At 39.9% G+C, this 21,896-nt stretch overlaps 1 long non-coding RNA gene across 1 annotated transcript in view; it reads left to right on the forward strand.

The window, feature by feature from the left end:
• Positions 1 to 21,896, forward strand: part of LOC118555490 (uncharacterized) — a 502,574-nt gene that overhangs the window by 473,468 nt on the left and 7,210 nt on the right. The gene's annotated exons all lie outside the window — the stretch shown is intronic.

The following is a 21,896-nucleotide window of genomic DNA, read 5'->3' on the forward strand; positions in this document are numbered from 1 at the left end:
CCTATATTTTATGCCTTTAAAAAAATTAACTGTTATCACAGCTCAATGTGCCAAGTGTCAACCTTATCAAATTTCTCAGTGCCCAAGAAAATGAATGTAATTGCTTCCTCTCTGTGATATATTGTAGATAATTGGCTTCCTATCACAAAGCAGCTGGGAAATAGTCACAAATTCTGAAAGAAGTCTGCATTTGCATGCAGATCATGGGCTCAAATGTGTATTTTCACTTTAATATAAGCTGTGACAAAAGCAAAAATAAAGTTTTGTTGATATAAGGAAACTAACAAAAACAAATAGAAAAATCCAATATTTTTAAAGTTTTATTTTTTTCATGATTGAACTTTAAATTATTTATTTTATTTATTTTTTTAAATTTTATTATGTTATGTTAGTCACCATACAATACATCATTGGTTTTTGATTTGGTGATCCACGATCCATTGTTTTCGTATAACACCCAGTGCTCCATGCAGTATGTGCCCTCCTTAATACCCATCACCGGGCTAACCAATCCCCCCTCCCCCCCCCCAAAACCCTGTTTGTTTCTAAGAGTCCATAGTCTCTCATGCTTCATCTCTCCCTCCAATTCCTCCCCCCATTTTTCCCTTCCTTCTCCTAATGTCCTCCATGTTATTCCTTATGTTCCACAAATAAGTGAAACCATATGATAATTGACTTTCTCTGCTTGACTTATTTCACTTAGCATAATCTCCTCCAGTCCCATCCATGTTGATGTAAAAGTTGGGTATTCATCTTTTCTGATGGCTGAGTAATATTCCATTGTATATATGGACCACATCTTCTTTATCCATTCATCTGTTGAAGGGCATCTCGGCTCTTTCCATAGTTTGGCTATTGCGGACATTGCTGCTATGAACATTGGGGTGCATATGGCCCTTCTTTTCACTACATCTGTGTCTTTGGGGTAAATACCCAGGAGTGCAATTGCTGGGTCATAGGGTAAGTCTATTTTTAAATTTTTGAGGAACCTCCACACTGTTTTCCAAAGTGGCTGTACCAACTTGCATTCCCACCAACAGTGTAAGAGGGTTCCCCTTTCTCCACAACCTCTCCAACATTTGTTGTTTCTTTCCCTGTCCATTTTGGCCATTCTAACTGGTGTAAGGTGGTATCTCAGTGTGGTTTTGATTTGGATTTCCCTGATGGCTAATGATGATGAACATTTTTTCATGTGTCTGTTAGCCATTTGTATGTCTTCTTCAGAGAAGTGTCTTTTCATATCTTCTGCCCACATTTTGACTTGATTATTTGTTTTTTGGGTGTTGAGTTTGAGAAGTTCTTTATAGATTTTGGATACCAGCCCTTTATCTGTAGTGTCATTTGCAAATATCTTCTCCCATTCTGTGGGTTGCCTCTTTGTTTTGTTGACTGTTTCCTTTGCTGTGCAGAAGCTTTTTATCTTGATGAAGTCCCAAAAGTTCATTTTTGCTTTTGTTTCACTAGCTTTTGGAGATGTATCTTGAAAGAAGTTGCTGTGGGCGATGTCAAAGAGGTTACTGCCTATGTTCTCCTCTAGGATTTTGATGGATTCCTGTCTCACATTGAGGTCTTTCATCCACTTTGAGTTTATCTTTGTGAATGGTGTTAGAGAATGGTCGAGTTTCATTCTTCTGCATGTGGCTGTCCAATTTTCCCAGCACCATTTATTGAAGAGACTGTCTTTTTTCCATTGCATGTTTTTTCCTGTTTTGTCAAAGATTATTTGACCATAGAGTTGAGGATCCATATCTGGGTTCTCTGTTCTGTTCCATTGGTCTATATGTCTGTTTTTGTGCCAGTACCATGCTGTCTTGGTGATCACAGCTTTGTAATATAGCTTGAAATCGGGCAACGTGATGCCCCCAGCTTTGTTTTTCTTTTTCAACATTTCCTTGGCAATTTGGGGTCTTTTCTGATTCCATACAAATTTTAGGATTGTTTGTTCCAGCACTTTGAAAAATGTCATTGGAATTTTGATCGAGATGGCATTGAAGGTATAGATTGCTCTGGGTAGCATAGACATTTTAACAATGTTTATTCTTCTGATCCATGAGCATGGAATATTTTTCCATCTTTTTGTGTCTTCTTCAATTTCTTTCATGAGTTTTTTGTAGTTCTTAGAGTATAGATCCTTTACCTCTTTGGTTAGGTTTATTCTGAGGTATCTTATGGTTTTTGGTGCTATTGTAAATGGAATTGTTTCTCTAATTTCTCTTTCTACAGTTGCGTTGTTAGTGTATAAGAACGCAACTGATTTCTGTGCATTGATTTTGTATCCTGCCACATTACTGAATTGCTGTATGAGTTCTAGTAATTTGGGGGTGGAGTCTTTTGGGTTTTCCACATAAAGTATCATGTCGTCTGCAAAAAGAGAGAGTTTGACTTCTTCTTAGCCAATTTGAATACCTTTTATTTCTTTTTGTTGTCTGATTGCTGTTGCTAGGACTTCTAGTACTATGTTGAACAATAGTGGCGGGAGTGGGCATCCTTGACGTGTTCCTGATCTTAAGGGAAAGGCTCTCAGCTTTTCCCCATTGAGGATGATATTCGCTGTGGGTTTTTCATAGATGGATTTTATGAACTTGAGGAATGTTCCCTCTATCCCTATACTCTGGAGAGTTTTAATCAGGAAAGGATGTTGTATTTTGTCAAATGCTTTTTCTGCATCAATTGAGAGGACCATATGGTTCTTCTCCCTCCTCTTATTGATGTGTTCTATCACATTGATTGATTTGCGAATGTTGAACCACCCTTGCCTCCAGGGGATAAATCCCACTTGGTCGTGGTGGATGATCCTTTTAATGTATTGTTGGATCCTATTAGCTAGGATTTTGTTGAGGATCTTGGAATCCATATTCATCAGGGATATCGGTCTGAAATTCTCCTTTTTGATGGGGTCTTTGCCTGGTTTGGGGATTAAGGTAATGCTGGCCTCATAGAATGAGTTTGGAAGTTTTCCTTCTGTTTCTATTTTTTGAAACAGCTTCAGTAGAATAGGTATTATTTCTGCTTTGAATGTTTGGAAGAATTCCCCAGGGAATCCATCAGGCCCTGGACTCTTGTTTTTTCGGAGGTTTTTCATCACTGCTTCAATCTTGTTACTGGTTATTGGTCTATTCAGGTTGTCAATTTCTCCTGTTTCAGTCTTGGGAGTTTAGAGGTTTCCAGGAAGGCCTCCATTTCATCCAGATTGCTCAGTTTATTGGCATGTAGTTGTTGATAATAATTTCTAATAATTGTTTCTATTTCCTTGGTGTTGGTTGTGATCTCTCCCCTTTCATTCTTAATTTTATTAATTTGGGTCCTTTCTCTTTTCTTTTTTTTTTTTTTTAATTTTTTTATTGTTATGTTAATCCCCATACATTACATCATTAGTTTTAGATATAGTGTTCCATGATTCATTGTTTGTGCATAACACCCAGTGCTCCATGCAGAACGTGCCCTCCTCAATACCCATCACCAGGCTAACCCATCCTCCCACCCCCCTCCCCTCTAGAACCCTCAGTTTGTTTTTCAGAGTCCATCGTCTCTCATGGTTCATCTAACCCTCCGATTTCCCCCCTTCATTCTTCCCCTCCTGCTACCTTCTTCTTTTTTTTTTTTCTTTATTAACATATATTGCATTATTTGTTTCAGAGGTACACATCTGAGATTCAACAGTCTTGCACAATTCACAGCGCTTACCAGAGCACATACCCTCCCCAGTGTCCATCACCCAGTCACCCCATCCCTCCCACCCCACCCCCCACTCCAGCAACCCTCAGTTTGTTTCCTGAGATTAAGAATTCCTCCTATCAGTGAGGTCATATGATATATGTCTTTCTCTGTTTGACTTATTTTGCTCAGCATAATACCCTCCAGTTCCATCCACGTTGTTGCAAATGGCAAGATTTCATTCCTTTTGATGGCTGCATAATATTCCATTGTATATATATACCACCTCTTCTTTATCCATTCATCTGTCGATGCACATCTTGGCTCTTTCCACAGTTTGGCTATTGTGGACATTGCTGCTATAAACATCAGGGTGCATGTATCCTTTCGGATCCCTACTTTTGTATCTTTGGGGTAAATACCCAGTAGTGCAATTGCTGGATCATATGGTAGCTCTATTTTCAACTTTTTGAGGAACCTCCATACTGTTTTCCAGAGTGGCTGCACCAGCTTGCATTCCCACCAACAGTGTAGGAGGGTTCCCCTTTCTCCGCATCCCCGCCAACATCTGTCATTTCCTGACTTGTTAATTTTAGCCATTCTGACTGGTGTGAGGTGGTATCTCATTGAGGTTTTTATTTGGATTTCCCTGATGCCGAGCGATATTGAGCACTTTTTCATGTGTCTGTTGGCCATTTGGATGTCTTCTTTGGAAAAATGTCTGTTCATGTCTTCTGCCCATTTCTTGATTGGATTCTTTGTTCTTTGGGTGTTGAGTTTGATGAGTTCTTTATAGATTTTGGATACTAGCCTTTTATCTGATATGTCATTTGCAAATATCTTCTCCCATTCTGTCGGTTGTCTTTTGGTTTTGTTGACTGTTTCCTTTGCTTTGCAAAAGCTTTTTATCTTGATGAAGTCCCAGTAGTTCATTTTTGCCCTTGCTTCCCTTGCCTTTGGCGATGTTTCTAGGAGGAAGTTGCTGCGGCTGAGGTCGAAGAGGTTGCTGCCTGTATTCTTCTTTAGGATTTTGATGGACTCCTGTCTCACATTGAGGTCTTTCAACCATTTGGAGTCTATTTTTGTGTGTGGTGTAAGAAAATGGTCCAGTTTCATTCTTCTGAATGTGGCTGTCCAATTTTCCCAACACCATTTGTTGAAGAGACTGTCTTTTTTCCATTGGACATTCTTTCCTGCTTTGTCAAAGATTAGTTGACCATAGAGTTGAGGGTCCATTTCTGGGTTCTCTATTCTGTTCCATTGATCTATGTGCCTGTTTTTGTGCCAGTACCATACTGTCTTGATGATGACAGCTTTGTAATAGAGCTGGAAGTCTGGAATTGTGATGCCGCCAGCTTTGCTTTTCTTTTTCAACATTCCTCTGGCTATGCGGGGTCTTTTCTGGTTCCATACAAATTTTAGGATTATTTGTTCCATTTCTTTGAAAAAAGTGGATGGTATTTTGATGGGGATTGCATTGAATGTGTAGATTGCTCTAGGTAGCATTGACATCTTCACAATATTTGTTCTTCCAATCCATGAGCATGGAACGTTTTTCCATTTCTTTGTGTCTTCCTCAATTTCTTTCATGAGTATTTTATAGTTTTCTGAGTACAGATCCTTTGCCTCTTTGGTTAGATTTATTCCTAGGTATCTTATGGTTTTGGGTGCAATTGTAAATGGGATTGACTCCTTAATTTCTCTTTCTTCTGTCTTGTTGTTGGTGTATAGGAATGCCACTGACTTCTGTGCATTGATTTTATATCCTGCCACTTTACTGAATTCCTGTATGAGTTCTAGCAGTTTTGGGGTGGAGTCTTTGGGATTTTCCGCATAAAGTATCATATCATCTGCAAAGAGTGAGAGTTTGACTTCTTCTTTGCCGATTTGGATGCCTTTTATTTCTTTTTGTTGTCTGATTGCTGTGGCTAGGACTTCCAATACTATGTTGAATAGCAGTGGTGATAGTGGACTTCCCTGCCGCGTTCCTGACCTTAGGGGGAAAGCTCTCAGTTTTTCCCCATTGAGAATGATATTCGCTGTGGGTTTTTCATAGATGGCTTTTATGATATTGAGGTATGTACCCTCTATGCCTATACTCTGAAGAGTTTTGATCAAGAAAGGATGCTGTACTTTGTCAAATGCTTTTTCTGCATCTATTGAGAGGATCATATGATTCTTGTTCTTTCTTTTGTTAATGTATTGTATCACGTTGATTGATTTGGGGATGTTGAACCAACCTTGCAGCCCAGGGATAAATCCCACTTGGTCATGGTGAATAATTCTTTTAATATACTGTTGGATCCTATTGGCTAGTATTTTGGTGAGGATTTTTGCATCCATGTTCATCAGGGATATTGGTCTGTAATTCTCCTTTCTGATGGGGTCTTTGTCTGGTTTTGGGATCAAGGTAATGCTGGCCTCATAAAATGAGTTTGGAAGTTTTCCTTCCATTTCTATTTTTTGGAACAGTTTCAGAAGAATAGGTATTAATTCTTCTTTAAATGTTTGGTAGAATTCCCCTGGGAAGCCATCTGGCCCTGGGCTTTTATTTGTTGGGAGATTTTTGATGACTGCTTCAATTTCCTTAGTGGTTATAGGTCTGTTCAGGTTTTCTATTTCTTCCTGGTTCAGTTTTGGTAGTTGATACATCTCTAGGAATGCATCCATTTCTTCCAGGTTATCTAATTTGCTGCCATAGAGTTGCTCATAATATGTTCTTATAATTGTTTGTATTTCTTCGGTGTTGGTTGTGATCTCTCCTCTTTCATTCATGATTTTGTTGATTTGGGTCGTTTCTCTTTTCTTTTTGATAAGTCTGGCCAGGGGTTTATCAATCTTGTTAATTCTTTCAAAGAACCAGCTCCTAGTTTCGTTGATCTGTTCTACTGTTCTTTTGGTTTCTATTTCATTGATTTCTGCTCTGATCTTTATTATTTCTCTTCTCCTGCTGGGTTTAGGCTTTATTTGCTGTTCTTTCTCCAGCTCCTTTAGGTGTAGGGTTAGGTTGTGTACTTGAGACCTTTCTTGTTTCTTGACAAAGGCTTGTATTGCTATATACTTTCCTCTTAGGACTGCCTTTGCTGCATCCCAAAGATTTTGAATAGTTGTGTTTTCATTTTCATTGGTTTCCATGCATTTTTTTAATTCTTCTTTAATTTCCTGGTTGACCCATTCATTCTCCAGTAGGATGCTCTTTAGCCTCCATGTATTTGAGTTCTTTCCCTCTTTCCTCTTGTGATTGAGTTCTAGTTTCAAAGCATTGTGGTCTGAAAATAGGCAGGGAATGATCCCAATCTTTTGGTACCAGTTGAGACCTGATTTATGACCTAGGATGTGATCTATTCTGGAGAATGTTCCATGGGCACTAGAGAAGAATGTGTATTCCATTGCTTTGGGATGAAATGTTCTGAATATGTCTGTGAAGTCCATTTGGTCCAGTATGTCATTTAAAGTCTTTATTTCCTTGTTGATCTTTTGCTTAGATGATCTGTCCATTTCAGTGAGGGGGGTGTTAAAGTCCCCCACTATTATTGTATTGTTGTTGATGTGTTTCTTTGCTTTTGTTATTAATTGCCTTATATAATTGGCTGCTCCCATGTTAGGGGCATAGATATTTACAGTTGTTAGATCTTCTTGTTGGATAGACCCTTTAAGTAGGATATAGTGTCCTTCCTCATCTCTTATTACCGTCTTTGGTTTAAAATCTAATTTGTCTGATATAAGGATTGCCACCCCAGCTTTCTTTTGGTGTCCATTAGCATGGTAAATGGTTTTCCACTCCCTCACTTTAAATCTGGGGGTGTCTTTAGTTCTAAAATGAGTCTCTTGCAGACAGCATATCGATGGGTCTTGTTTTTTAATCCAATCTGATAGCCTGTGTCTTTTGATTGGGGCATTTAGCCCATTTACATTCAGGGTAACTATTGAAAGATAGGAATTTAGTGCCATTGTATTGCTTGTAAGGTGACTGTTACTGTATATTGTCTCTGTTCCTTTCTGATCTATGTTACTTTAGGCTCTCTCTTTGCTTAGAGGACCCCTTTCGATATTTCTTGTAGGGCTGGTTTCGTGTTTGCAAATTCCTTTAGTTTTTGTTTGTCCTGGAAGCTTTTCATCTCTTCTTCTATTTTCAATGACAGCCTAGCTGGATATAGTATTCTTGGCTGCGTATTTTTCTCATTTAGTGCTCTGAATATATCATGCCAGTCCTTTCTGGCCTGCCAGGTCTCTGTGGATAGGTCTGTTGCCAATCTAATGTTTCTACCATTGTAGGTTACAGATCTCTTCTCCTGAGCTGCTTTCAGGATTTTCTCTTTGTCTCTGAGACTCGTAAGTTTTACTATTAGATGTCGGGGTGTTGACCTATTTTTATTGATTTTGAGGGGGGTTCTCTGTGCCTCCTGGATTTTGATGCCTGTTTCCTTCCCCAAATTAGGGAAGTTCTCTGCTATAATTTGCTCCATTATACCTTCTGCCCCCTCTCTCTTTCTTCTTCTTCTGGGATCCCAATTATTCTAATGTTGTTTCATCTTATGGTATCGCTTATCTCTCGAATTCTGCCCTCGTGATCCAGTAGTTGTTTATCTCTCTTTTTCTCAGCTTCTTTATTTTCCATCATTTGGTCTTCTATATCACTGATTCTCTCTTCTGCCTCATTTATCCTAGCAGTTAGCGCCCCCATATTTGATTGCACCTCATTAATAGCCTTTTTGATTTCTACTTGGTTAGATTTTAGTTCTTTTACTTCTCCAGAAAGGGTTTCTCTAATAACTTCCATGCTTTTTTCAAGCCCAACTAGTATCTTTAAAGTGATGATTCTGAACTCTAGATCTGACATCGTACTAATGTCCGTATTGAGTAGGTCCCTGGCAGTCGGTACTACCTCTTGTTCTTTTTGTTGAGGTGATTTTTTCCGTCTTGTCATTTTGTGCAGAGGAGAATAGATTAATGAGAGAACAAAATGCTAGCAGGGTAACAACGTCCCCAGAAAATATACTCTAAACAAATCAGAAAAGACCTGAAGCAGTGGGAAAAGAAAGGGAAAGAGAGAAAAAAGAAAAAGAAAAAAAAAAAATGAAAAAGATAAAGAAAAAATAAACAGAAACAGAAACAGAACAAAACAAAACAAAACAAAAACAGAATGTGATCAAATATGGTCAGGCTGGTTTATAGATCAGTGCCACACACTAGATTTTGGGTGTATTTTGGTCTGTTAAAAGAAAGTGCCTCCCAAAATTTTAAAGAAAGAAAAACTTATATATGTACAAAAATAAGGGTTGATATGATGAAGGGATGGAATATGACTGTAAAGATGGAAATTATAAAAAATTTTATAAAAGGAATTGATAAGTTGTTTGAAAAAAGAAAGAAGAGGATTTAAAAAAAAAGGGGAGAGAATGTGATCAGGCAGGGGAGTAGAAAAAAACCATACACTAGAGATTTAGAGTATATTTGATCTGTTAGAAGAAACTATCTCAAAATTTTAAAGAGAGAACAACTTATATATATATGCCAAAAATACGGGTAACTACTATGAAGGGATAGAATATGACTCTAATAATGAAAAATAAAAATGTTTTTTAAAAAAGGGATTGATAAGATGTTGGTTGAAAAAGGGAAAAAGAAAAATTAAAAAAGAAAAAAGAAAAAAAGACAGTTAAAAAAAATAATTAACTTTGAAAGACTAAAGAATCGTGGTAAAAAAGCCATGAATTCTGTGTGCAGTATTCCCCTAGCGCTGGAGTTCTGCCATTCTCATTGATCAGTAAGCTTGGTCTTGGCTGGCTGTTCTCGCTGATCTTCTGGGGGAGGGGACTGTTGCCGTGGTTTCCAAATGTCTTTGCCGGAGGCAGAATTGCCCCGCCCTTGCCCGGTCCGGGCTAAGTAATCTGCTCGGGTTTGCTCTCAGGAGCTTTTGTTCCCTGCAAGCTTTCCGTACAGCTTTGGAGGCGGAGAGTGAAAATGGCGGCCTCCCAGTCTCCGCCCCGGAGGAGCCGAGAACTCGGGGTCCCGCTCCTCAGTGAGCCCCCAGAGAAAAGCAGTCAGTCACTCCCGTCTCCCCGGTCTCCGGCCGCACTCCGTGTTCACCCGGCCTGTGACCGCGCGTTTCTATCTCTGGCACCCGACCCCGTGTGGAGTCTCCAAACCCAGCAGATCCCTGCAGTGCGCTCCTGCGCCGCTCCTCCCGGGGGAAGAAGGTGAGTCTCCCCGGATCTGCCGCTTGTCGGGTCCCTGCTGGAGGAGCAGTGGCCCGACTGTGCCGTGGATCACGGTTTATGGCAACCCCGAGCTGAGAGCCTGCGCCTGGGCTCCGTCTCTGCAGCCGGCTTCCCTGCTCCGATACCTGGGAGCTCTGCCGCACTCAGGCACCCGCAGTCCTTCTGTGACCCCGAGGGTCCTGAGACCACACTGTCCCACAAGGGTTCCACCCCCCGCTTAGCCACCAGAGTGACGTCCCTCAGCAGAGTCAACTTCTAAAAGTTCCGATTTTGTGCTCCGCGGCTCTATCACTTGCCAGAAGCGGCCGACGGAGGCCCCTCCCCCGCCGTCTATCCTCCCGAATATCGCCTCGGATTCACTTCTCCGCAGGTCCTACCTTCCAGAAAGTGGTCGCTTTTCTGTTCAGAGAGTTGTTGCTATTCTTTTCTTCGATCTCCTGTTGAGTTTGTAGGTGTTCAGAATAGTTTCATCCCTATCCAGCTGAATTCCTGAGAGGAGACGAAATCCAGGTCTCCTACTCCTCCGCCATCTTGCTCCTCCCCCTCTCCTTTCTCTTTTCTTTTGGATAAGTCTGGCCAGTGGTTTATCGATCTTATTAATTCTTTCAAAGAACCAACTTCTAGTTTCGTTGATCTGATCTACTGTGTTTCTGGTTTCTAATTCGTTGATTTCTGCTCTAATTTTAATTATTTCTCTTCTAATGCATGGCTTAGGCGTCGTTTGTTGCTTTTTCTCTAGTTCTTTAAGGTGTAGAGTTAGTTGGTGAATTCGGGATTTTTCTATTTTTTTGAGTGAGGCTTGGATGGCTATGTATTTCCCCCTTAGGACCGCCTTTGCAGTATCCCATAGGTTTTGGACCGATGTGTTTTCATTCTCATTGATTTCCATGAATTGTTTAAGTTCTTCTTTGATTTCCTGGTTGACGCAAACATTCTTGAACAGAGTGGTCTTTAGCTTCCAAGTGTTTGAATTTATGCCAAATTTTTTCTTGTGATTGAGTTCCAGTTTTAGAGCATTGTGGTCTGAGAATATGCAGGGAATAATCTCAATCTTTTGGTATCAGTTGAGACCTGATTTGTGACCCAGTATGTGGTCTATTCTGGAGAAAGTTCCATGTGCACTTGAGAAGAATGAGTATTCTGTTGTTTTAGGGTGGAATGTTCTGTAAATATCTATGAGGTCCATCTGGTCCAATGTATCATTCAAAGCTCTTGTTTCCTTGTTGATTTTCTGCTTAGATGATCTGTCCATTGCTGAGAGTGGAGTATTGAGGTCTCCTGCAATTAACATATTGTTATCAATATGACTCTTTATTTTGGTTAACAGTTGGCTTATATAGATGGCTGCTCCCATGTTGGGGGCATAGATATTTACAATTGTTAGATCTTCTTGTTGGATAGACCCTTTAAGAATGATATAGTGTCCTTCTGTGTCTCTTATTATAGACTTTAGTTTAAAATCTAATTTGTCTGATATAAGAATTGCTACCCCAGCTTTCTTTTGAGTTCTGCTGGCATGGAAGATGGATCTCCATCCCTTCACTTTCAGTCTGGATGTATCTTTAGGTTCAAAATGAGTCTCTTGTAGACAGCATATGGATGGGTCCTGTCTTTTTATCCAATCTGCAACCCTGTGACGTTTTATGGGAGCATTTAGGCCATTCACGTTGAGAGTGATTACTGAAAGATATGAATTAATTGTCATAATGTTGCCTGTGAAGATGTTGTTTTTATAGATTGTCCCTGTAAATTTCTGTTGTAGATCACTCTTGGGGTCTTTCTCCTTTTATAGAACCCCCCTTAATATTTCTTGCAGGGCCGGCTTAGTGGTCATATATTCTTTCAGTTTCTGCCAGTCATGGAAGCTCTGCATCTCTCCATCCATTCTAAATGGAAGCCTTGCCAGATAAAGTATTCTTTGCTGCATGTTCTTCTCATTTAGTACCCTGAATATGTCTTGCCAGGCCTTTCTGGCTTGCCAGGTCTCTGTGGATAGGTCTGACATTCTGATGTTCCTCCCTCTGTACATAAGGAATCTCTTCCCCCTAACTGCCCTTAAGATGGTTTCCTTGGTTCTAAGATTTGCAAGTTTTACTATTACATGCCGGGGTGTTGGCCTGTTTTCCTTGATCTTGGGAGGGGTCCTCTCTGCTTCTAGGACTCGAATGTTTGTTTCATTCCGCAGATTAGTGAAGTTCTCAGCTACAATTTGCTCAAATACATCTTCTAGTCCTCTCTCTCTCTCCACTCCCTCCGGGATTCCAATTATTCTGACATTGGAATGCTTCATGGTGTCACTTATTTCTCTGATTCTATTTTCATGGATTCTGAGTTGTTTTTACCTGGCCTCCTCTTTTCCCTTTTTATCTATTATATTGTCTTCCAGGTCGCTTATTCTCTCTTCTGCCTCAGTTACCCTAGCCTAGATTATCTAGATTGGATTGGATCTCATTAATAGCATTTTTTTTTTTAAAGATTTTATTTATTTATTTGACAGAGACAGAGAGAGCAGGAACACAAGCAGGGGGGAATGGGCGAGGGAGAAGCAGGCTTCCCGCTGAGCAGGGAGCCCGATGTGGGACTCGATCCCAGGATGCTGGGATCATGACCTGAGCCGAAGGCAGACGCTTAATGACTGAGCCACCCAGGCGCCCCACATTGATAGCATTTTTAAGTTCTGCCAATTCACCTTTTATTTCTGCCCTTAGAGACTCTATGTTGCCATTAATTGATTTCTCCATTCTAGCCATTGTCTTCACAATTGCTAGCCTGAATTCCATCTCCGACATCTTGGTTATATCTGCATCCATTTGTAAATCTGCAGCATAAGTCATAATCTCTGAGTCTTTTCTATTTTGGGGGCTTCTCCTCCTAGTCATTCTGTTGATGGGTGTTTGAGGGAATGTATAGAGTCCAAATTATTGACCAGAACCCCAGCAAGATGCACCTGTTTTCTTGGGACCTTAGGGTTGTTGGCCTCTTGTTTTCCCAGACTGCCTTCTGCGGGAGGGGCCTGCCGTGCTGTTACTCAGGCAACCCTGTTCAGCAGGAGTTGCCCTGCGCCCCTGTGGCGGGGGATGGGCTCAGTGGGAATCAGTTTTGGGGGCTTTTGTTCTCTGGTGGCTTTCCCTGGCGGCTTTCCACGTCTCTTCCATGGTCAGAGCAGAAGACACCGTTTCCAACCCTCTGCCTCAGAGCAGAGAGATCGCAGTCTATTCTTCAGTAAGCTCTCCAGGCCACACTGTCTCCGTTTCTGTCCTGTGCTGCTATAAACTGCAGCGTCCTGGGTTGTGCGCCCCTCTGCAGTGCTCCCAGTCCTGCCTCCAGGTCGGGGCTCATCTCTGCCCTTTGTGCTTCTAAAACCGCCAGCAGCCCCAGTTCGCAGGCATGACCCCGCCACTCCGGGTTTCCGCCGCAGGGGCTGCCCTAAAGTCCTTTCCCCGCCGCTACCAATCTGCGAGTCTGTGCCCCGTCCACAGCGCGCGAGGCTGTCACTCACTGGTGGTGTAGGATCCCCACGGTCGGGCACCCTCCCGCTGCCGTTTATCCTCCGAAATCTGCCTGCAGAATCATGGCTCCCCACTTCGTACCTCAAAACCAACCGCCTGCGATATTCTGTTTGTAGAGATCCAGATCTTCTTACATCTCAGGCTGGTTTTGTGGGTGCTCAGAGTGGTCTGGTAGATATCCAGCTCAATTCTGGGGACCAGTTGAAATAGGGTCCCCTACTCGTCCACCATCTTTCCCCTCCTAAAGAGTTTTAAATATATATATACATAAATACCGCATTTGAGGTCAACTCTGTAATGTCTCTCTGATATTTTATATTCCAATTTATATAATTGCAGTTGCCTGTCATTTAAATGTTTTAACATAAATAGGAGTGTTAGTATTGAGATTTAGGTATTTTCTGTACCATTTAGAAACCCGTATGGAACATAGACGTCGATAGTGACATTTATTCAACTCTAATTTATGAGGCACTTGTAGTTTGTCAAGTCTGCTCAGGGAGAGCTCATATCCCCTATTTGCTTGACTGTACCCCCATCATGTTGACAACTAACATGCTTGGGGTACCTAAGGGAGTGATGCAGGGGAACCAGATGAACTTACCTGTGTGAAACGTACCACTTATCTGCTACTGGAGCAGAGTTGACCAACAGACCTGACCCAGCTGCTGTCCTCTGGATCCATCACTCTATTGGATCCAAGGCCATACTTCCCATTGACTGCTTGCGGTCAATGCAAAACATAGCAGGGTACCAAAGAGGTCCATCATTGCCTGACCTGGAACTTTTCTTGTGGAGAGTTTTGGCTCGTGGACTTTCAGTCGCTGCATTTTCTTAGAACTTTGCTGCAGTCTGACACTCTTTGTACACAATCCTTCGTTCTTCCCCTCCTTCACAGGTGTCAGACCTCATCACTGCCTGTAAGCTCTCTCCATGTTCTCTGTCTCCCTCTCTTTTTTCTTTTACTGGCATTTCTACTAAGAAATGTCCTAAGTGTGTAATTCCATCTTGGCATCTGTTCTCTAGAGCCTTGAAAACACATCGTTTACTCCTACCTTGAGATTTTATATCCCAAATGCTCTCTGTTCTCAGGCCCTATTGAGTGGAACAAAACCAGGTACAAACTTGAAGAACCATATGCATCCCTTTACCTAGATCCCCAACATGTTTGAGCAAATACAAGCCATGTATTTCTGCCTCTGGGCCCCATACTGCCACTGCTTACCTCCCAGTTCAATAGTCCATCAGCTGTTTTGGGGTTAGTGGTCTCTTTGAGAAGCTGATGAAATGTATAGGCTCTTTCCCAGAGAAAAGAATATAGGCACACAAATACAAAATTCAGCATACCTTTTCAGAGGTTTTATGTATTATTAAGAACCATAACTAAATGTAAATCCTCTAAGGAAAGAAATGGCAGTCGTAAGTATACTTAACTATAATTATGAAGTGACAGAACATTATTATTATCTTTTTTAAAGATTATTTATTTATTTATTTGAAAGAGAGAGAACACAAACAGGCAGAATAGCAGGTAGAGGGAGAAGCAGGCTCCCCACCGAACAAGGAGCCCAATGCGGGGCTCGATTCCAGGACCCTGAGATCATGACCTGAGCAAAAGGCAGTGGCTTAACCAACTGAGACACCCAGGTGCCCAGAAGTGACAGAACATTATTGAGATAATTGGTGAAATCTGTACAAGTATATAGATTAGATAATAGTATTGTATCAATGTTAATTTCCCAATTTTGATAATTACACTGCAGTTATATTGTTGGGGTTAATGTGGAGCATGAAATCAGCCATAATACCTGACTTGCTAAAATGCAACATGGAGGCTGCTGGGGGCGAGGGAAGGTTTCAGAGAAGGGTATAGGCCTTTGGAATGCCAAGGCCTGCGTGACCACTCTGCCGTAGGAATGCCATGGGGAGTTGCCTTCCCCGAAGCTTTCTTAGCCCAAACAGCTACCCGGGGATCTAAGAGATGTATGCATTGTCCCTTTGTGTTTAGCAGAACTCTTAGAACATGCAGATTAGCATATCATATCTTTCCCGTAAACAGATCCTCCTAGTTTCAGTAAGACCCCTTGTCACACAGCATGTGCTTGAGAAACGGTGATAAGGATTTGTGATTATCCTGAAGGACCAATAAAAGTGGGATCAAAGAGGAACAAAGGGTCTTCGTCTCTGAGCGTTGACCCCCTTGTCTTCTCTCTTCAACAGCAAAATTTGGAGTCATCTTTCATCCGTCGGTGCAGGGATTGCTGGCCATTCCCAGCATTATGTGAAATAATATATCAGTTTATAGGAAGACATAGAAGTATTTAGGGGTTAGGGGAGATCATGTCTTCAACTTACTCTCAAACAGTTCAGAAAAAAGTTAGATATACATAAATAGATAATAAGAGAAAGAGAAAACAAGAAAGAGATGGATACAGTAAAAATTGTAAAATATTAACATTTGGGAAATCCAAGCGTCCATGGGAATTCTTAGTAATCTCACAACTTTCTATAGGTCTAATATCTCAAAATAAAAAGTTTGGGAAACAATCCCAAATGATAGCCAAAACCGTCTTTTCTTAGTATTTTATTGGAGGCATGGGGACCAATGACCTTATTCATTACCTTAGCCAAAAATACACATTATAACATTTTTACTATTGTGTTCTAGACCTTAGTGAATTAATAAGTAGTAAGTACAGATAAATAATTATTAACTCTAAAAAATGATAAAATCTAAAAATAATAATTATAAATTAACATTTTTAAATAAGTAAATCCACAAATAAAAAGCTGCTATTGGTAATTATATTCAGATATATCAAGAGTCTAACTAAGAGGCTAATCTTTGATTGATAAGCATATATGGATGTGGGTGATTGTGTGTGTGTGTGTGTGTTGAATACAATAGGAGAGACTTTGTGACTAAACTCTAGTGTTTATCTCTGTCTTCTCTTTATAAGCTTTTGTTCTTTGAGCTTTCAGTAATATCTCCACATCATGGGAATATCACTGGGATCTTTTCCCACTTCTGGCATCCACAAAACAGATGACTATCAAAATTTAATGTATATAAATTAAAATCAAAATAGGAAAAGAAAGAAGCCTAAATTGAGTAAGAAAAAAATACCACAAATTTTGATCAGCACATTATTTGCTAAATAACATGACCTAGTATAGGAGAGCATAGAAGAAATGCACACAAAAGATCTGACTCCAGATTTCTGCCTGTTAAGTGGGGAGGACAAAAGACTCTTTCAATTCTACCTGAGTCCAGTCTCAAGCAGCCAAAACATGTCTATACATTCCATAGAGAAAAATTGCATGACCGACATACTGTTCCATGCCCCAAATATACTATCAGTTCTCAGTTCATATGCTCATACAGATGTGAGTCTTCTCTGAAGTTATTCATGGATTCGTGGGATGACTAAAAGAGGGTAAAAATTTTTTGCTTGTCTTCAGTGTGAAGAATATATGGCAGTATATGAAAATAATGCATAGTTTGTGATATGGGGTTACAAAGAGGGGAGTCTCTATAGAAGTAATAATCCACCTGAGAGAAGTTGATTGTGATTTCCCCACATAAGCAATATGGACCAGATGTACTAGTGGATGCTGTGTACTGCCATCCAGATCTTCCTTCAAGACTGAAAGACTTATCTCCCAGCTGCTGGATAATAGATCTCAGCTGTCCATCCTCTCAGCTAATTGCCCTCTGCTGAGGGAAGTCACTTTCCCCAAAGAAACACACTGTTCCTGGAGGCATGACTGGTTGATGTGGAAGTACAGGTCTAGCCTCCTTGCCCTGTCATGAGGCAACCCTAATGAGCCAGTCCAACTTTAAGTTTCCCATAGGTCAGCTGAGGCCTTGATGTGACTGTATTGCAGCCCAATATCTGCTCCGTCCATTTCTACTCTCTTTTGTTTCTACACAGGTCATTTCCAAGAGACTCATCAGTTAACTTCTTGCATGCTAATGTGTGACTTGGAGTCTGTTTTCCTGGAAACCCAGTTGCTGTGGTTGATACTGAAAGTGGTTAAGGAAAGCAGAATCTAGGATAAAATTTTGGAGCTGGATCACACAACACCTGTCTAGCAATGAGGACCCCATCACTGGCAGTAGATGGAATATTGATATACTCTGGAAAAAGATAGTGGTGTAATTCTTAAAATTATCATTAATGCTAACCTTGGATGGTATTCTGATGAAAGGAGCTGCACTGGTCAGTAAAAGGTATCAGGTGGTTGAAAAGCAATATAAGATGGTTAGAGACAAGCTGAATCAGCCAAGGGAGGAATGGACAGGAATCATAAGAATATATATGGGATTGGAGTCTGAAGGGACTGGAGCAAGAGGCCCAGGAAGAAAGTAAAGTTAGATAAGGAGAGTTTATCAAGATGCAACCAGTTCGGTAAGATCTAGATTTAACACCCTGACATAGACCCTAGAAGATAATTGCAAACATGCTGTGAGAATGGCCCCTAGAAGCTCAGAGAGAGTGATGGCCACCCCAAGGGAAAGAGAGATGCCAGACTGCCATGGCAGACAATGGAAAAACCCAACCAGTCTCTGCCTTTTCTTCTTTTGGTTGCTCAAGTACACGAAGATACCATGAATCCTGGAAAGACATATAGAGATAATTTAGTCCAGCCTCCTCTCAAACGAAGGTATTGTATATACATCACAAACAATTGTTACTGAGAATCTACAGGACAATAAAACTACAAAGTATTATTTATCCTGAAATACATGTGTTATATATAGTAAAACTAAACCAATCTCTGTCTCAAAAATAATATTTGTTTGTCATTAGGATATATGTTAGGAATCCTTTGGTAAATCAGATAATTAACCAACACTGACCTATTCAAATAAAGATTTACCACTGATACACACACACACACACACACACACGCACACGACAAGGATGCTTCTCAAGAGATTAAATCAGTTATTCTTTTGGAGAAAAATTATATAGTGTTCCTGTGGCAAATTGCCCTTTTTCTTGTAGTTTGCCAGCCAGAAAGTGATATATGACTCTCTTCTAACTGGCAAGATTAAGGTGAACATAAATAGAACTGAGGGTTCTCCATTTCCTCCATACATTCATACATCTTTTCTTCGTGACATTTTGGAACCCTTCAGTAAGAGCTTGGAATGTGAATGCAGAGGTGATGATTGAAGGGCCAAAGTGCCAGACATAAAGGAAAGCCTCAGAGTATAAGATGATAAGAGATTCAGAGAGAGTCATATCCCTCACCTCCAGCAGCTTACTGGACAGAAATACAATCAACCATCAGAATTATCAGAAATTTGTTCAGCCCAGTGGCTGGAGAAGCCTTGTGAGAATCACCAGATCTGACTTGGCCTTCACGACCAACACACTTCCTCTCCAACAATCATACATGTACACATGCACCCAAGCACACACATAGCACATGTCTCCAACTATAGGAAGGTAGATGGTTACTACTCAGAGTAAATAATTATCTATCCTCCATTGCCAAAGACCTGATGTATTAGAATCCTCATCTTCCTGGATTTTCTTTAATATACTAAAATTTCTTACTTTGAGAAGTGTGGCCTTAAACCTAGAAGAAGATATAATTATGTTTTAGTCTTAATGAGATAGATATGTGCATAGCATCTTTCTAAATAAAAATCTCTCACTTATTTATACCAAAATACACTGGAAATATTGAGATTAACTTCAATAATTAAGCATATCCAATCCAGAGATGCAGGGGATTAGAAAAGAGTAGATCACAGGTAAAGAGTTTAGTGACATTTGATAATCTGGTGATCAGCTCAGTTTTAGTGTTGTCATCTGAACTCAGGATTTTTCATTTATCACTTGAATTAACCTTTTGCTGTAACTCATCAATAATAGTTCATTTAAACAATATACAGGATAGGAATATTTTAATGAAGTGCTTCACTATTTTAGATGGAAATCTTTCCCTAAAATTTCATATAACACTGACTTGAAAGAAATGTTTGGATACGATGCTTTAGTGAAGAGATCTATAGTCTAGTGGGTGACAACACAGATGAGATGGGGCAGTTCGACTCCAATTGTCTGCTTTTCAACTTCAGGCGCATTACTGCAACTCTACAGGCCTCATTTTCCTTGACTATTAAAAAAAAAGATAACAATAGTTCCTAATTTATAAAGTTATTGTAAGAATTAAATGGATTAATGTAATGTAATTAGTGTAATTAATGGATTATGAAAGCACTTAACCCAGTGCCTGAAACATAGTAAGTTTTCAATAGATGTTATTATCTTTCATTCCTCAGTTTAAAGAATGTGAAAATTAAAGATCATATTCATATCTGTTCAACAGGAAGGAACAAATAATCATTGAGAAGTCATTCTGTATTTAAACTCTATCCCTCTTTCTTCTATATTCAAGATTCATTAGTTCCTTAACACAGATAAAGAAACTGATAACAATAGCAGCTCAGGAATCTGCCAGAGTATCCCAGAGAGGAGGTAGAACAGTGGGGATTTAAACCCAGGTCTTTCATACTGCAAAAGTCCTACCTTTTCACCATCTCCCACTGCCTTCTAAATTATGTTTGAAAGATGATGCCTTTTAAGTTATGTATGGAAGTGAAAATTACCATAGGCTGAGAATATTTAAGTGCCATATTTTCTTGGATATGAATTTTAAAGTCATAAATATGGTTCTTTATGTCTAGTCCATGGCAGAGAGTTTTACTCAAAGGGTCAATTAAGATAGAACAAAGATCCAAAGTAGAAATTTTGTGGCTTTTTTAAATGTGTCATTATTATTTCTTCCCCTTCTTCCCCTTTTTGCCCCAGAAGAAAACATTAAGAGCAGAAATATGGAGGCGGGAGAGATAGAAGGATAAAGAATCTGCAGCTCACTCTCTGCTGGTGTTGGAAAAAGACAGCCCTCACCAGGGGTGGCTGGACACAGGACAATGCCAGACTGGTGGGAAGAGGGTTGGATGCTAGAATCCTCCTTAGGGAACTTAGTAATGAAAATAGTTTATAAAACTGCTCCCTCCTCTGGAGGCCTGGTAAAGCATTAGAGTCAACTGGCATTTGTCCTCCTCTGCTTAGTGAAAATCCTCAGCTTCTTCGATCCTCCATGTCTTTGGGAATCTCCCGACCATCTTCTCTGTAATCTGGATTCCTGCATGGACAGATGGTTCTTGTTGTCCTCACATCCATCTGCCAGGACTGAACACTTTGTACAAATTAGTGGAATAAATAAATAATGAGTAAAATTATTGATGTATTTTATGAATGGACACACACACAGACACACAGACCTTCACTGAGAACATACAATAAGGCATATGTGTATGTGTGTATTTGTAAACATTATGTCAGCATGTCATTTGGAACTCTTTTTCTAAACATTGCCAACTGGAATGGTATTCTGAAACATTCTTTGTACTTTTTTTGGGTTTCAGGTATAATGAAATATATCCCAAATGTGAAAACAAAATTAAAAATTAAATGTCTGGGGTGTTTGTCTTTTTTTTCAGTTGTTGAATCAACTTGAAACATCTGTATGGATAATTACCAAATTTGCATGATATGTTTCTAGAATAGGACGGGTAGGGTGCTCATGATTCTATTTCACATTATTGTAGTGGACACCTCAGAGAAATAAGCAGTAAAGCAGACTCATAAATACAGAAAACAAAAAACTGGTGGTTGTCAGAAGAGAAGAGGGTGGGAGCATGGGCAGAATGGATGAAGGGGAGTATGAGGTACAGGCTTTCAGTTATGGAAAGAATAAGTCACGGGGATGAAAGGTACGGCGTAGGGAATGTAGTTGATGGTATTGTAATAGCGTTGTGTGGTGACAGATGGTAGCTACACTCATGGTGAGCACAGTATAACGTATAGAGTTGTCGAATCACTATGTTGTACACCTGAAATTAATGTAACACTGTGTGTCACTGTACTAAAAAAATAAAAGAAGAAGAAAAATATGCTACCGAGGTGTGCCTTCTGACCTAGAGTGACATCCACATAAATCATGACATCATGAACAGAAAACTAACAGTGGTTTCAACTATAAACTCCAGAGTGAAAGCCTTGATGGCTGATCCTCTACAGTTGGTAGCTGATTTGTAATTGAGCTGCTTCTCCCACGGGCAGTTCTATATATTGTGCTCCTAAGGTGGTGGCAACAGAGACTTACTTATTTAATGATGGTTAAAAATACTCTCAAGAAAAACCAGGGATTCCAGGTAAGTGGATAATAGAATTAAATTTTAAATAAAATAGATTTTAAATTTTCGATAAAATAGATCCACCCAATATAAGTTACCATTTTTTTACATGTTCAAAAATATTTATTGATCACTTTCTATGTATCTGTGCAAAAGTATAAATATATATGCAAATACACATTAGAAACATATTGGATAGAGACTGTCTACACTGTTTTGCATCTTGGTGTTCCACTTAATTTGATAGCATGCATATTTTTGTGCATATTCCTATAAACTACAATTCTTCAG

Source organism: Halichoerus grypus, chromosome 12 (genome assembly GCF_964656455.1).
Source record: "Halichoerus grypus chromosome 12, mHalGry1.hap1.1, whole genome shotgun sequence".
NCBI classification, from domain to species: Eukaryota; Metazoa; Chordata; class Mammalia; order Carnivora; family Phocidae; genus Halichoerus; species Halichoerus grypus.